The sequence below is a fragment of the Acomys minous genome (genome assembly GCF_964271855.1).
Source record: "Acomys minous genome assembly, chromosome: 8".
NCBI lineage: Eukaryota > Metazoa > Chordata > Mammalia > Rodentia > Muridae > Acomys > Acomys minous.
Window position 1 is genome coordinate 27505056 of NC_140489.1, and position 16013 is coordinate 27521068.

Consider the following 16013-nt stretch of genomic DNA (forward strand, 5'->3'; position numbering starts at 1 on the left):
GTAATGCCATGTGTAGCCATGGACTTTAGCATGCCACAGTGATGTAGAAAGAATTTTCTTTTTTCTAAGGTTAGACATGAAGCCACATTTAATCTTTTTATTGTAAACCTAAGCTACAAGATGAACACACACATAGATTCTTGAAATTTAGGAAACAGAATTTTATGTTTTTTATTCAGTCATTTATTGTATATTATTATATGTCATTTTCAAAGACTGGAGAGATGGCTCAATGGTTAAGAGCACTTAATGCTATTCCAGAGAACCCAGGATCAGTGTCCAGCACCCACATTTGGCAGCTCACAACTGACTGTAACTCCTGTTCTAGAAACCCAAAATCTTCCCTTGGTCCATTTGAGCTCTACACAACTGGTGGTGCACATACCCACACATAGATACACAAATACACACATAGACAAAAACAAATGTACATACATTTAAAATTTACAAAGCTTCATTTAATCCACAAGCCTAGAAATTGACATGTTTAATAGTAATCTGTGCTCCAAATGAAAAGAACAAGATGCTGAGGAAACTGTGCACGATGCTAACGCTTCTTAGTTGGAGTAGAGCTGGGAAGAAAAGATTAATCTGAGACTTGTGGTTCTTATGGAAACATCCAGGCACAGCTCCTTAGGGAGGAGGGAGCACCCAAAACAGAAGCAGTTCTCCAGGGCCCTGGCCTGCAAAGAGTCCGAGGAACATGAAATAACCCATGGGTCATTCAAGACTTTTATCCCAAGAGCAACATGAACACAGTGAGTGTTTAATCAGAGGAATGAAATGATATGCCTCAGAGAGAGTAGAATAGAATAGAAAATGTATACATCAGTCATTTCAATAATATCAATGAACAATGATAGAAACCCCCAGCAAAGTAATCACAGTAAAGATGGAGTAAAAGAGTGAGAAATATAAGAAGCATCTAGAAGACAAAAATAAATTCTGCTATCTGCTTCTCTAGTAATCTCTTTTCTCGTGATGCAGGTAATGGACTCTGAAAGGGAGCTAGAAAACAGAGCAGTCCCGGTGTACCCAATCTCATCACATGAAGTTTTGTTGGGTTAAGGGTTTTTTCTCCCAAGACAAAGCTTTCCCTATGTAGCCCAGGCTGCCTCAAACTGCCTCACACTTTTGTTTTGGAGCTGCTTGCTGGAATTATAGTTCTGTGCTACCATGTATGGCCAATATGAGTTTATTCATGCATTTAGCTTAATCTATCTCTCTCTCTCTCTCTCTCTCTCTCTCTCTCTCTCTCTCTCTCTCTCTGTCTCTCTGTCTCTCTCTCTCTCTGTCTCTCTCTCTGTCTCTCTCTGTCTCTCTCTGTCTCTCTCTCTCTCTCTCTGTCTCTCTCTCTCTCTCTCTCTGTCTCTCTCTCTGTCTCTCTGTCTCTGTCTCTCTGTTTCTGTCTCTGTCTCTCTGTCTCTCTCTCTGTCTCTCTGTCTCTCTCTGTCTCTCTCTCTCTCTCTCTCTCTCTCTCTCTCTCTCTCTCTCTCTCTCTCTCTCTCTCTGTGTGTGTGCATACATATGCATGTGCCATGCTATGTGTGTGTAGGTCAGGAGATAGCCTTGGATTTTGGTTCTTGTTTTCTACTTTGCTTGAGACAGGGTCTCTTGTTGTTCACTAATGTCTAATGTGTTTGCCATGTTATCTGGCCCATGAGATTTTAGGTGTTTCCCTGTCTCTGCCTCCTATCTTTCTGTAGGAGTGCTGAGATGACAGGTGTACACTAGCATATTGGCTGTGACTGTGTCCTGGGAATCCAAACTCATCATTTCATGCTTGCATGGAAAGCATGCTACTCACTTAGCCAGCCGTTTCAAGTCCCAAATGGTGTTTAAAATCTTTTATTTTTAATTATGGGTCTGTGTGTCTTTCTGGGTATGTGTACTCACAGATGCTTCTATTCCATGTTACAAAAAGAAGAGGGAATATAGAAATATATAGGAATGATGATGCAAAAAGTAGATTATTGAATCTACTCCTCAACTTAAAGCCTTAGTTGTTACTCACAAGGTTATTTTTAAATCACTGGTATAGAATTTTGTTTGTTCTATTAATTTTGACACATTGGTATAGAATTCAAATTTAAGATTATTCTTCAAAAACATTATAAATAGTTCTATTCTAATATGAAATATTGTACCCATACAACTCAACTATAATACAGGGATTACTTCCAATACCATCTCCTCTCCAAGTTGTTTTTGATCATGGTGTTTTATGACAGCACCAGAAAGCAAGCTAGAAGAATATATTTGATTTGTAAACATATGTTCACATTCTATGGTCTGTTGCACTTTACTGATGGTTCCTTTTGAAACACAAAACTTTAATTTCAATAAAGACTAATTTATCACATGTACTTCTTATATATTATAGTTTGACATGTATTGATAGTTAATGTCTACCCAAGGATACTAAGTATATTCCTGTGATCTTTAAAATAATAGTATAATTTTATAAAGACCTATTTTAGGTTACCTATAACATACTTAGATATATTTACTATTTTCTCCCTATTACTCTAAATCTCTGGTACACTGTGGATTAATTTTCACATGTGCTGTGACTATACTCTTTTCTACTGATTTGCATGTGGCCATCTAGCTGTTCCAAAAACCATTTGTCAGGGCGACTACTCTTACTCAAATCTAGCTACCTTACTGCTGATCAATTTAAAATCAGTTGTCACCACATGTAAGATTTTGTTTCTAAGTTTTTAGTTATATTGCATTTCTATTCTTAGATATATTTATTATTCATTCCCTATTACTCTCAGATAGCTGGTATACTGTGCTGATACTACTCCATCTTGGTTACTGTAGCTCTTTGTTAAGTTTCTAAACTAATAAGCACAATTCTTCCAACTTACAAATGTAGGATGGTGCATTATAGCTCCTTGTTATCAAGCTGTGTATCTGCGTGGATTTTAGTTTGAGTTTCTCAATTGCTACAGAAAAGGCCAACCTGCGTTTTGGTAGAACATGCAAGGAATCTATAGATTAACTTAAGCCAATCTTAGCAATATTAAATCTTCTAGCCTATGAATGTGAAATGTGTCTCTCTTTTACCAATTCCCTGATGATATTTGTAGTCAATATTGATTGTATTTTTCTAGTTTGGTTAAGTTTATTACAATGTGTTTTGGGCTGCATCTACTGTTAGAGTTTGAACAACAACAACAACAAAATATGGAGGACACAGAGTGGAATGGCTTTTCTAGATCTCAAATAAGGTAGTACATCTCCTCTTTTCTGAGGGCAAGTGAGAGGAGGATCAGGAAATGAGTGATGGAAAGAGAACTGGGAGTGTGATCTCCAGGAGCAGAAGGCCCTTTGGGTGGCATTGTTAGGGGATGAGGACAGGCAGTCATCGTTTAGATTGAACATACATAGGAGGGATTTTGGCAGATGTTGAACAGGATTACTTGAATATGTTTAATAAAAGATGCCAATGAAATATGCTGAAGCAGGGCAGTTAAGGCGCTCTAGGGGTCCAAAGCACAGGTGGAGGGGTTAACCTCTTTAATAACAAAACAGTGCCCATTCTCACTGTACAAGGGAACACTCTATGTCAGTGCACATCCAATGGGATTGCTCTTAAGACATTGTTGGCAAGGCTTCTATTTCTCTTTGAAGTAGGAGGATAACTTCATTTCGACTGAAAAGTAAGAAAGGAAAGTAGAGGCGGAGTTGGCCATTTCTCACGATGAATGGGAAAGTGCTTTATTAGAAGCAGTTGCTCACAGTATGGATTAATGGTCTGAGGATTGTGTTTATGTTTACCACAGTGGGTGCTACTAAGGGACGGGTGAGCAAGTGATAGCCTGGATCCTAAGTATAGAGAGCCAGGGAAATACACACACAGTGTAATGAAGGATTGTATTTTGGCTAATGTCCTTTGCAATTCTTTCTTCTATCTAAGAAGGGGCTGCCCTCCATCTGGAATGTCAGCATTTGAGAAATACCTGATGGTTTCCAGCTAACAAAACAGCCAAATGCTGTCAATTTTCCCACAAGGCTTACATAGTGTTTCCAGTTCTGTTCTGCTACAAAAGCTAAGGATAGTTTCCTCTCCCAGCTGCCTAGTGCTGACAGCCTGAAGTATTTTCTTACAGTCATATGACTGGTAATAGAATTCAGAGTAAGACTGCAGACAGGAATTTGTGTCATCAAATTAGACAAGGTCACCGCACTAATCCTGAACTGGGATGGGAGTGGTGCAAGATGCAACTTAGCAAGCCTGCTTTTTGTCATATGGCATGCAGAGACATGTGACAAGGTGGTCCCAACTTAGTTCAAAATGAGAGCTTATAGCTTCTGGTTATTACAAGACATGTGAAGAGAAAAGGTGGGCACCGTGAATTACCACAGAGTTGATTGTATTCAGGTTAAGCTCACTAGCTTTGCTCTACAGAACTTCAGAATACTGTATGCGTGTGCGTGTGCGTGTGTGTGTGTGTGTGTGTGTGTGTGTGTGTGTATACCTTGGCAACTTCATAGTCACATTGTAAGTCAAGTTACAGTAGGAATATTTATCACATTGTATGTGTGGAAGAAAACATATGAGCGCTCTCGCCTCCAGCCCAGCGAGATGCCTAAGGGAAAGAAGTCCAAGGGGTAGAAGGTGGCTCCAGACCCCGCTGTTGTGAAGAAACAGGAGGCCAAAAAGGTGATCAATCCTTTGTTTGAGAAGAGGCCCAAGAACTTCAGCATCAGGCAGGATATCCAGCCCAAAAGAGATCTCACTTGCTTCGTTAAATGGCCCCAGTACACCAGGCTGCAGAGGCAAATGGCCATCCTCTATAAGCAGCTCAAAGTCCCTCCTTCCATTACCCAGTTCACCCAGGCCCTGGACCAGCAAACAGCCACCCAGTTGCTTAGGCTTGCTCAGAAGTACAGTCCAGAGACAAAGCAGGAGAAGAAGCAAAGGCTACTGGCCCGTGCTGAGAAGAAAGGTGCTGGGAAAGGAGATGGCCCAAATAAGAGACCATCTGTTCTTCAAGTAGGGGTCAATACAGTCAGCACCTTGGTCAAGAACAAGAAGGCTCAGCTGGTGGTGATTGCCCATGACGTAGATCCCATTGAGCTGGTGGTTTTCCTACCTGCCCTGTGTCGGAAGAAGGGGTCCCCTAGTGCATCATCAAGAGAAAGGCCAGGCTGGGGTAGCTGGTCCACAGGAGGACTTGCACTACTGTTGCTTTCACACAGGTTAACTCCAAAGACAAAGATGTTCTTGCTAAGCTTGTGGAAGCTATTAGGAGCAATTACAATGACAGATGTGATGAGATCCACTGCCACTGGGGAGGCAATGTCCGGGGTCCTCAGTCTGTGGCTCACATATCTAAGCTGGAAAAGAAAAAGGCTAAAGAATTAGTCACTAAACTGGATTGAATGTACAGTGCTAAGTTTTCTGTACATAAATATAATTACAAAATTAAAAAAAGAAAATATATGAAAGCTGAAAAGAGTAAGCTAAAGAAAGTAAAGCAGGCATCATTAATAAAAAAGTCAAGTTGCTAACTGCAACTCACACATGGGGTGAGTACATTGTTGCTGGGTTAAGTACTAAGTGTGTGCTCTTAGTTGCATTTTTTAAAATGAGGGGTTTCTCTTAGTGTGTTGTCAGGAAATATAATTGTTAATATAGCACAAAAATTAATTTTGGTGGAAAACTGGGAAGTATTTTAATATTAATTTCCTATGCTTTTTTATTGAGTAAAATTTTATTATATTTTTACTTTAGTTTTTAAATATATTTTATTAATTTATTCATATTATATCTAAATTGTTAGCCCATCTCTTGTATCCTCCCATTCCTCCCTCTCTCCAATTTCCCCTTACTCCCCTCCCCTATGACTGTGACTAAGGGGGACCTCCTCCCCCTGTATATACTTATAGGGTATCAAGTCTCTTCTTCGTAGCCTGTGATTTTGAATATCAAGTATTTCAAAGTGATACAAACTCATATTTGATTATCAGGATTAAAAGACATTGAACCAAGTGATTGACTCAAGTTAAATGATAGAAAAATTATTGGTTGGTCCTAGTAATAGTAATGCCAATAAAAAATATTTGTGCTACTGCTTACTAAGCATTTTACATGCATTGTATCAACTAAACTCTAGAGATGTCTATTTAGGAAACTGGGTGCTCGCTCAAGTATAGGCCTCTGGAGTCTGTTTCTCAGCTCTGCTCCATTCTGCCACTGAGCTTACCCTTTGACTGTGCTGTCCCCATGCCTCAGTTAACTCTGCATGAAATAAGAATGACTGATAACATTAATCTCACTGGGGTTTAAAGATGAAATGAGATATTACATGGAAGACTCAGATAGCGACGCTGATATATTGGAAATACTAGACAAAGATTGCTGCTCTCATTTGTTCATTGCTGGAGTAGATTGCTGTGGCTGTTTGAAGGAGAACTCTCCACCACAGGCTCACATATTGAGCACTTGGTCCCAGGTTAGTGCTACTCTTTGGAGAGAGGTTATGGAACCTTTAGGAACCTTGCTGGAGGAAGTAAGTTACTGAGAGAGAGAGAGAGAGAGAGAGAGAGAGACAGAGACAGAGACAGAGAGAGAGACAGAGAGAGAGACAGAAAGAGAGAGAGAGAGACAGAGAGACAGAGAGAGAGAGACAGAGAGAGACAGAGAGAGAGACACAGAGAGAGACACAGAGAGAGACAGAGAGACAGAGAGACAGAGAGAGACAGAGAGAGAGAGACACAGAGAGAGAGAGACAGAGAGAGAGAGAGACAGAGAGACAGAGAGAGAGACAGAGAGAGAGACAGAGAGAGAGAGACAGAGAGAGAGAGACAGAGAGAGAGAGAGAGAGAGAGAGAGACAGAGACAGAGACAGAGAGAGACAGAGAGAGAGAGAGAGAGAGAGAGAGAGAGAGAGAGAGAGAGAGAGAGAGAGAGTTAAGAGTTTATAGCCTTCCCTGCTTCCAGTTTGCTCTCTCTGCTTGGTGATTTCTGTTAATGATGTGATCTTTCAGCATCCTGGTCCAGCTAACTGCTGCCAGCCTCTCCTGCCATTATGAACTCTATGAACTCTATGTCTAAAACCATAAGCCAAATTAAATTCTTTCTTCCACTTCATATCTCACTTGTGAACACTACTGGCAAGAAAAGACGAGATCTACAGGCAACTGCTATATTGGGGAAACATTTTAAAAATCACCAAATGAAATTAAAAAAGAAAAAAAAACTAGACAAAAGATGGCTCTGTATGTAATTTCAAGAAATTTAAATCTAGAAAAAAATTAAAATTGATCTATAATTACTCAATCTCTTGTGAATAAAGAGACTTTTTTCTTATTTTTAGATTTCATTTTTATTTTTTATTTATGTGTAATGTGTGTTTGTTGTCTCTGTGTTAGTTTGCTCATATAAGTGTGGATGCACTCAATGACCAGAGAAAGGTGCTAGCTTCAATGGCGTTGGAGTTATAGGAGGTGGTGAGCTACCACATGGTCCTCTGTAGGGAGTGCCAATGTTCACCCACTGGGCCTTTTCTCCAGCCCCAAGAAAGACTTTGACAGTGATGGCTTCACAAATGTATACACGCAGCATGACCTAACAAACCATGCACTTTAATGTATATGGTTTAGTACCCTTATGCCTTGAAATGTTTTCCAAATCTGACAGAGTACTTTTTGACGTGACTTTCTTTAATATCCACTAACAATTCCTTTTCTTTAAGGACATTTTGGGTATTATAACTGTGTGCTGTATTGATACAAAAATGTATGAGAAGGCTTTACTTATGCATGCATGGCTGCCCACTCCCCCACTTAACTCCATAAACCTGTTGCTACATGGGATACACTGCCCTGAATATGTACATTAATTTGGAAAGAATACATTATTATGGCATGCAGCCTCTCACACCATGACTATGGCCTGCCATCACTTATTCAGGTTGTTTTTTAATGAGTTTCAAATGCTTTGCAATTGACCTTTTGTTTATTGGGCATATAACCTACAGAAGAGTGAATGAGAAGAATGACCTGCCTGGCTGACACATGAGCTCTTCAAAGGGCTTCGCCTAATATCCAGGAGACCCCAACACTAGTGGTTTACTCTTAGGAATATTAGCTCCATGAAATACACCTTTTTCTTGAGTTCCTATATAGCCTACCTGCTTTAGTTTGTCACCTTAATACAATACCACAGCAGAGCCTCCCTGCTACTGTGGGCATCTGAGCCTGGTGGAGAGACAGGAGGAAGTCTTGAGCACAAGGAGGGGCAACAGCCAATGGGAGGTGGAAGGGTAAGAGAAGCTTGCAAGGTGAAAGTTTACCAATAAGCTCAGTGTTTCAGAACCCCTTGACCTTCAACATTCCCATGGTAGGGGTGATATATGTAGAAGAAAAAGTTATTTAGGCGTTAGATCAAGAAGACAGACCAAGATTGTAGATAAAGACCTCATAATCAAGAGTATATTTATTGATATAGTATCTATGGGACACTAAACAATTTTTGCTTTAGTTAAAAACTAAGAAGATAATTGAGTAAGGTGAGAAAAAATAGTTTAAGGAGGTTTTGAATGGTAGAGAAGGGCTGAAGTCTCAGGAAGACAAAGTAAAGAATAAGAGAAAACACTGATAGCCTTGGGACAACCCAATATCTAACTGGAAATAACAGGAGGGACCAACAAAATTATAAAGATAGATCCATGTTATATAGGCAATGCCTGCAACTCTTTCCCCATAGTGGAAAAAGAGAGCATAGGAGGAGGAAGTTTTGCTTTGAAAGTTACAGCTGACATTATCATATAGGTGAAAGAAACCTCACACTCAAATACCATGTGCTTTTTGATAAAATTTCTTTGAAAACTGGGGCTCAGGTTAAAGTAGTTCTCACATGTAATGTTAGTTCTGTAAGAAAAGGTGACTCTTTAAGAGTTTTTTTTTTTTTTAAGTTTAAAGCTAAATAGCATTTAGCTATTATAGAACTCTATAGGAATCCTGACAAATTATAAAAAGAGAAGAAAAAAAGAAAGAGATAAGCATGGTTATTCTGGGGACTGTTCTCCTGTTTGAGTTATGCAAACATACAAAAGATTATAAGGGGTTTAAATTGTAGTTTACAATTTAAGTGTCCAATTGCATACTGTTGCTATGCCATAAATCAAACTAAGTTTGACCCCACGTCCCAATACGCAGAGTGGTGGTGAATTTCCTGTGTTATTACTGGGACTTCTTCCCTACTACAGCTATTATGTGAAGAATCTTTAGCCAAGAAGATTTTTAATGGGATAAGTTTCGGTCTGATTTTAGTCAACAAGTCCAACATTCCCTAAAGTAGCAGGCCTTGGTTCTATCTACATGGAGCTTTTGGGGCTTAGGAATGTTAGATAAGGTTTACCCAAGTCTACCCATCATGAAGCTACACCCATCTTCTCATCTTCTCTTTATTGGCACATCAAGTTCAAACCTTTGCTTTAGACTCTTCAAAAACATCATATAAGTTAATGCCCATGAATGGCTGTGACCCCCCCCGACAATAGATAGTGTTCACACAATTCTTCATGAAGAGACTTCACTATAAGTCTTTGTATATGAGTAAACAAATGAGACACAATGATAACCATTATCTTTGAAAGGTCTGAGCTTTTTGCTATGATTAATATCACCATCCTGACAGAATCACCGTGGGGAAATAACCTCTTGCGCATGCTTGTGAAGGATTTTAATAGAGTATGTTAATTGATGTGGGAGCTTGCTGCTTAACTACGGGCTGTGTCATTCTGTAGGCTGGGGTTTTTTTCCACTGAACAAAAAGGAGAATGTAAGCTGAGAGTGAACACTTCCAGTTCTGTGCTTCCTGACTGGGAACAGAAGGTTATTGGCTCTTCAAATCTCTGCCTCCATAACTTCCTAAAATGATGCACTGTGTATCTTTTAACTATGATCCCAATGCCTCAAATTGCTCTTCTTGTGTATCTTATCAGCAACAGAGAAAACAAATAATATAGAGTCTAAGATGTCATTGTCTTTAAAAATATGACTTTGTAGCCAACAAGTAGTGTTGTCTATGCATAGACATTTGTGTCTCAGCCAGTTTTGGAGCTATTCCCATGTAGTGGGATTAGCAATATAAGTTACCTGCTTGTTCTGCACACCCTGATTGTGTCCCCCTCCTTCATCCCCTACTGATACTCCCTCCCTCCCTCCCTTACCCCCTCTTCCTCCCTCCCCTAGTCCTCAGAAAGGGAAGCCCTCCTTCCCTAATCTGACCTCAGCCTATCAAGTCTCATCTATACTACCTGGATTGTCTTCCTCTGTGGCCTGGCAAGGCCTCCCTGCCAGGAGGAAGTGATCAAGTTGGGGGGCCAGAGTCTATGTCAGAAGTAGTCCTTACTCATCATATGTGGGACCCACAAGGAGACTGTGCTGCCTATCTACTACATCTGAACAGAGGGTCTAGGTCCACATCATATATTGTCGTTGGTTGGTGCATCAGTCTCTGTAGGAATCCCTGTGAACTATTATTAGATGCCATTCTTCATATGGCATGAATGGAGATTTTTTTTCTGTGCATACCAAAAGCAGGGAACCAGCCTTAATTTTTCTGTGCACCATGCATACCTTATACAGTTATAATTTTAGGACAGTATAATGCTTGTGAGAAATTATGTTTTCAGAACAAAAGAACCAGACACAGATGCTGAATCAGACATGATAGGATTCATATTTCTCAGCATGTGGGACACTGACATCCTGCATCCTTCATGTTCCAGCACCAAGTGCTTCAGTTACTGCACCTAATCAGAACAAGACAGCTCCCAGGACAGCCTGAAAGAAAGCTTCTGATCCCAATTGCTCTAGCATTTCAGACTGTCCTACACAAAACTCTAATTAATCCTGGAATTTCTGAACATTTAGAAACTGGACTACAAATACTATTCCTAGCTTGTTTAACCATTTCCCTCAACATTATTTGGGCCTCTACAAAGGTATTATTCATCCCAAATCAACACGAAGAAACCTTAAGAGAGCAATGCCCATTTCCCTTAAGATTAGTTGGGTAGGTTTTGGTTGGTTTCTTGGGTGATAGATGTTGGTTTTCATTGGGAGTTGGTTATAAGTTATTATTGGTCTTCTTTAGAGAGAAAACAAGGTTGGCTTCAGGGATGTCTCTCTCTTTTATTCTTAGGTTTGGAGATAGGAGTTGAAAAGAAAGAAAGGGGAATCTAGAAATATATAAGGAAGTTAGGACAAAAAATAGATTAGTGAATCTGTTCCTCAACTTAATGCCTTAATTGTTACTCACAAGGTTATTTTTAATTCACTGGTATAGAATTTTGTATAAAGATGCAAAATAAGTTTAATTTTAGATACATTGGTATAGAATTCAAATTTAATATTACTCTTCACACACATTGTAAATATTTCTACTTTAATATGTGGTAGTGTACCCATACAACTCAATTATAATGCAACATCTACTTCCAACACTTTGAAAGTGTTATTGCAGGCTGTTTAGGATAAGTAAGTTATACAAGTTAATTGTTAGATAACCAAATAATGGTCATACAAATTACTAGTCTATTTTTATCACAAGAATATACATCCTAGTATAACAGATAGATACGATTCTACAGAAAGATAAGGTAAAATAGATAAGGTCTTCGAAAACCTCAGACACATACAGAATATGGCATTTAAAGATGTTTTTATTATTTTAAGCAATGAGACAGGATGCCTCCTGGTAACACCCAGCCTACCTCATAGAAGATGATGAGAATCAAAGAATCTCCTTACGGAGAGGGCTTCAAATGTGGCAAAGTAGACACTGGGCAAAATGTCCTTGTTTTTACTGGGCAAGCTTGGATGCAGGCAGTCAACAGCCAAACTCTGCCAAGACAGGGTCTGCAGGTCCTCAATACTTCCTGCCTCACAAATATAAGTGTCAGATATGTTGGGCCAGATAGCTGAAGATGATGATCCAATGTTATAGAGAGTTTTAGATGACCGTTCAGGCAGCAAACTGTCTCTGTCATTTTCTCGTTTGGAAGCCACTAAACTGCACTCCCAGTGTACTCAGGTAAGTAATTTTATTCCTTCTCAAATCTCTGATGTTGTTGAAGACCAGATAGTTTAGTTTTACAATTAAGCTTAGTTGTTTAGGGATTAAGATGTTTTTAGGTCTAGATAGATGTTTTAAGTTGATAAAGGTGAGATAGGATAGATATTGATCTATATTCAGCATCTTAGATGCACCAAGATAGGAAAGACATTTTCTACAAGGCTGCCAAATAAAAATAGCCAAAACACTATGAATGTAACATTTTTATAAATCCTGGTTGTTTTATGGTTCTTCTTGATATATGTAGTTTATTGTATATGTGTGTAATAATATAAATGTATATGTAAAAAATTTTAATAAAAATTGTAAAAAGTATGACTTTGTCTTCACATTGGCTGTGTTTGACTTATCCAAATATAGTTGTTTTCCAAAGAAGTCTCTAAAGGCAGTTTATAAATGTGTCACTTCAAGGCTGAAGACTTCATGTAGATGTGTCATTTTTCTACAATATTCATTAACTAGAAATGCCTTTTATGAAATTTCACTGGCCTGTTAGCAAAGTCCATGCAGAACATATGATGACACCTCCATCTGTACCTTCATTTTGAGCCCCTTTTCAAGCAGGATAAACACACAAAAAATGATCTCATTTACTAGTATTTATTGAAATATAAAATGGAAATTCTGCTCTGGGGTTAGTGCATTGTCTTTGTACTCAGAGATTTTAGATTGGTAATGAGATTTAAAAAGCATGGTAAGTTTGTAGAAATGTAGTATTCATTTCTACTATGCGGCCTTATATAATTAAACTACATAAAACTAGAAGCAATGAATAGATAACTATATAGTACAGGTAGGCTGAAGGTGTGATCAGGCACTACCTGGAATGGCCAAGTAAGACAAGAATGTTTTACCAAATCTTTAGCCAAATATTCCAAGTGAAGTGGAGGCTTGAATATAAAGCAAATGTGATCAGATATGATTTCAGGTAGCCCCTTTTCCCCAGTAAATCATAACGCACAGAACACTCTTATTTTCTCAGTTTAGAGGAAAGAGTAAGAGTCTAGGATATGAAGGCTTCACATATACATTTGCTGACAAACTATTACGTATTCTTTTGTGACACTGTATCTATTCCATATGGCCCCAAATAACATGTTATAAGTCATGTCTCTTGAATCATAAGTATAATAATCATTTTTTTGCCCCAAACATCTTCTATTTCTTTAGTTGGTAGTATAACAGTGGCCATTATACACTGGACAAGCCTAGAATGTGCAACTTGTTCAGTTTGTGAGGCTGGATGTCTCAGCAGTCTCAATCGCGTACATAAAGCTTAGAGGATTGTTGGAGAGCTGCTGGGCTTCTGCCTGTATTGGAGGTCTGAAGAGGCTGGCTATAATCAGCAAAAAGATACAAAACCGGCAGCAGCAAGGGTGATGAAGTTGCCTGCAAGGGTGAAGACAAGCAGGCAAAAAGCAAAGTTTCTTTCATTCCTATTTTATTTAATTATTTATTTGCCATTGGAAAGTATTCCCCGTACTTAGGGTGGTTCTTCCTATTCCAATTAATCTGATTAAGAAAATCTCTCATAGGGATGCCAGATGGTTTGCCTTGTAGTTGATTTCTGATCTAGTCAATTTGATAACCAGGATTCACCATAACCATGGGGCCAACTGAGTAATTTGGAATAGTTGATTGAGCTTGAATGATTTCAAAGCTATAGGGTGGGCCTTGGTTGCCTGGTGCCTAGATCTGAGCGATCAAGTCAAATGATATTTGCTTCCCTCTGATGGCTGGGCTAGGCAGGAGATACGGTTCTAGATATAGTTTGAATATCAAAGACATGATCCTATCTGAGCCTTTAGTTGTCTCTAAGACCTAGATAGGTCTTGGAAAGTTGGTCTATCTATTTTTTAAAAAGATGTCAAAGTATTCTGTACAAAAACTTAATGTATTCATTATAAGAACATGATGAAAAATAGCAATATTTAGAGAAAGCTACATATAATCAGGAGTAGCATGCCACTCAAACCATCTCTTCTGTGCTGTTTCAGTCTTTGCTTAGATCCCAGGCAATCCATGTATACGGCTGTGAAAAGTCACAGTAAATGTTGCTGGACTAGAGGGGCATCAAGGATGTTGAAAAGATGCTATCATCATAAATGAATCATTGGAGTGCAGCTTTCATAATGACCTACATTTGTGGATTCTCAGGCCCTTCCTGTTTTTTTCTCATGAATCTAACACAGTTAGGATTCTGATATACCAGCATCCAGACTACAATATTTGACCCACTTGACAGTCCTTAAAGGGTCTGCCATGTTCTCACCAGACTATTGTTTATACTGATAACCCACCTTTTCAACATTTTATTTTCAGTATGTCTGGCACCATTGATTTGATGTTTTTGCTTCAAGTTCATGACGTTGTACCTACCTTTCAGACTCTGAGCTGTCAGGAACATTGTGTCAAACTGTTCTTTTATCAAATCTTTAGCCCTTGGCCCATGTATATTCACAACTTGTTTTTACTTCTGCACTTCTCCACTCTTTTTAGGCCTTCCTTCCCTTGATTTAGATTCTATGCAGCTTTTGAGGCTCAGTGTAAATGCTGTTTCCACTAGAAACATACATCGGTGTGTGAATGTTGATTTGTTTTCTTATTGCCTGTTAAGAGGGAAAAAAGTCAACTTCTCTCTACTGAGAGGTTTAAACACCATTTTCAACAGGGCCAAAGAAATGGGGATGTTGAGGGAAGCTAAGATGGGGAATGTCTTAGTTAAGTTATTGTTTTAGCTGCGATGAAACACCATGACCAAAGCACTTTACAAAATGAGGGATTTAGTTGAGGGCTTACATACAGCTCCAGACAGTATGCCTATGACCATCATGGCGGCAGGCAGCAAGCAGCAGATAGCAGGCTTAGTGCTGGAGCAATAATTGAAAGCCTACATGCTGAGCCACAGGCAGCAAGAAAGGAGAGACCAGGACTGGCTTGGGCTTCTGAAATCTTAAAGTGAAACATCTCCTGCAACAAGGTCACCCATTATAATCCTTCCCAAACAAGTCTACTGAATGGGGACCAAGCATTTAAGCATATGAACCTATGGGGCCTTTTTCATTCAAATCAACATAGTAAGCTAATTTGGAAAAGTATGATATCTAGGGGAAAGGCTTGTTCTGTAGATTTTAGATGATCTCTTCTGTATGATGTGCACCTTTTAACACTGGCCTTGTATATCCTTGTAGCAGTGTAGAGAAAAAGAAGACATCTTTACCATGGATATTTCCGTTGTGGATGGATAAGTTTCTTTTATGTACATTTACCTCTACTCTGTTTTCAGATCTTCTCCTGTGTCTGCATTTCCTTTAGATAATCATCTTAAAATAATCCTTATGCCAATGAGGTATATTTTTGGGTGTCATATCCAGGTCTCTTACAGTTGTATTTTAAGATCACACAATCTAGTCTCCTAGACCAGAGAATATCTGTTACTAGGTTACTGGGAAATAAATCAGTTCATTTTATGTTCTGTTGGTGTCATTAGTTTCATATATTCTCATTTGTCTGTCCTGACCATCAGGTAAACAGTTTGACAATGGAGCTGTTTTTAGTCTTATACAGAACAAAATGGTTAACAAAGGGGGCCCCATTAAATAACAAAATGGTGTCAGGATGCAAGGCATAGGGGAACGAGCAAGAATCAGATGATTCTAGTCAGAGGTGATTTTCAAAGACAGTAATAGATTTTTTTATGAGCAATTTTCTTTCTTCTCTCTCCAGAGACTTAGAAGGGTAGGGACGGGAAGGAAAAATCCAAGTATTATATGGTCTACTGTGTCACTTGGTGAAAACGCCCCAAGGAAAGCCAAACCAGCGATCCTACATGAGCTCTCCAATTTTGTCATGCTAACCTGGAGAATGTCATATTTTCTTTTATTTTTCAGAATTCCTATAATTATTAATA

General features: G+C 38.9%; 1 pseudogene across 1 annotated transcript; it reads left to right on the plus strand.

The window, feature by feature from the left end:
* The first annotated feature begins 4597 nt into the window (after positions 1–4597).
* LOC311603458 (large ribosomal subunit protein eL8-like) lies at positions 4598–5397 on the plus strand (annotated as a pseudogene). The gene has a single exon. The product of its transcript is annotated as a large ribosomal subunit protein eL8-like (transcript).
* Positions 5398–16013: the final 10616 nt, after the last annotated feature.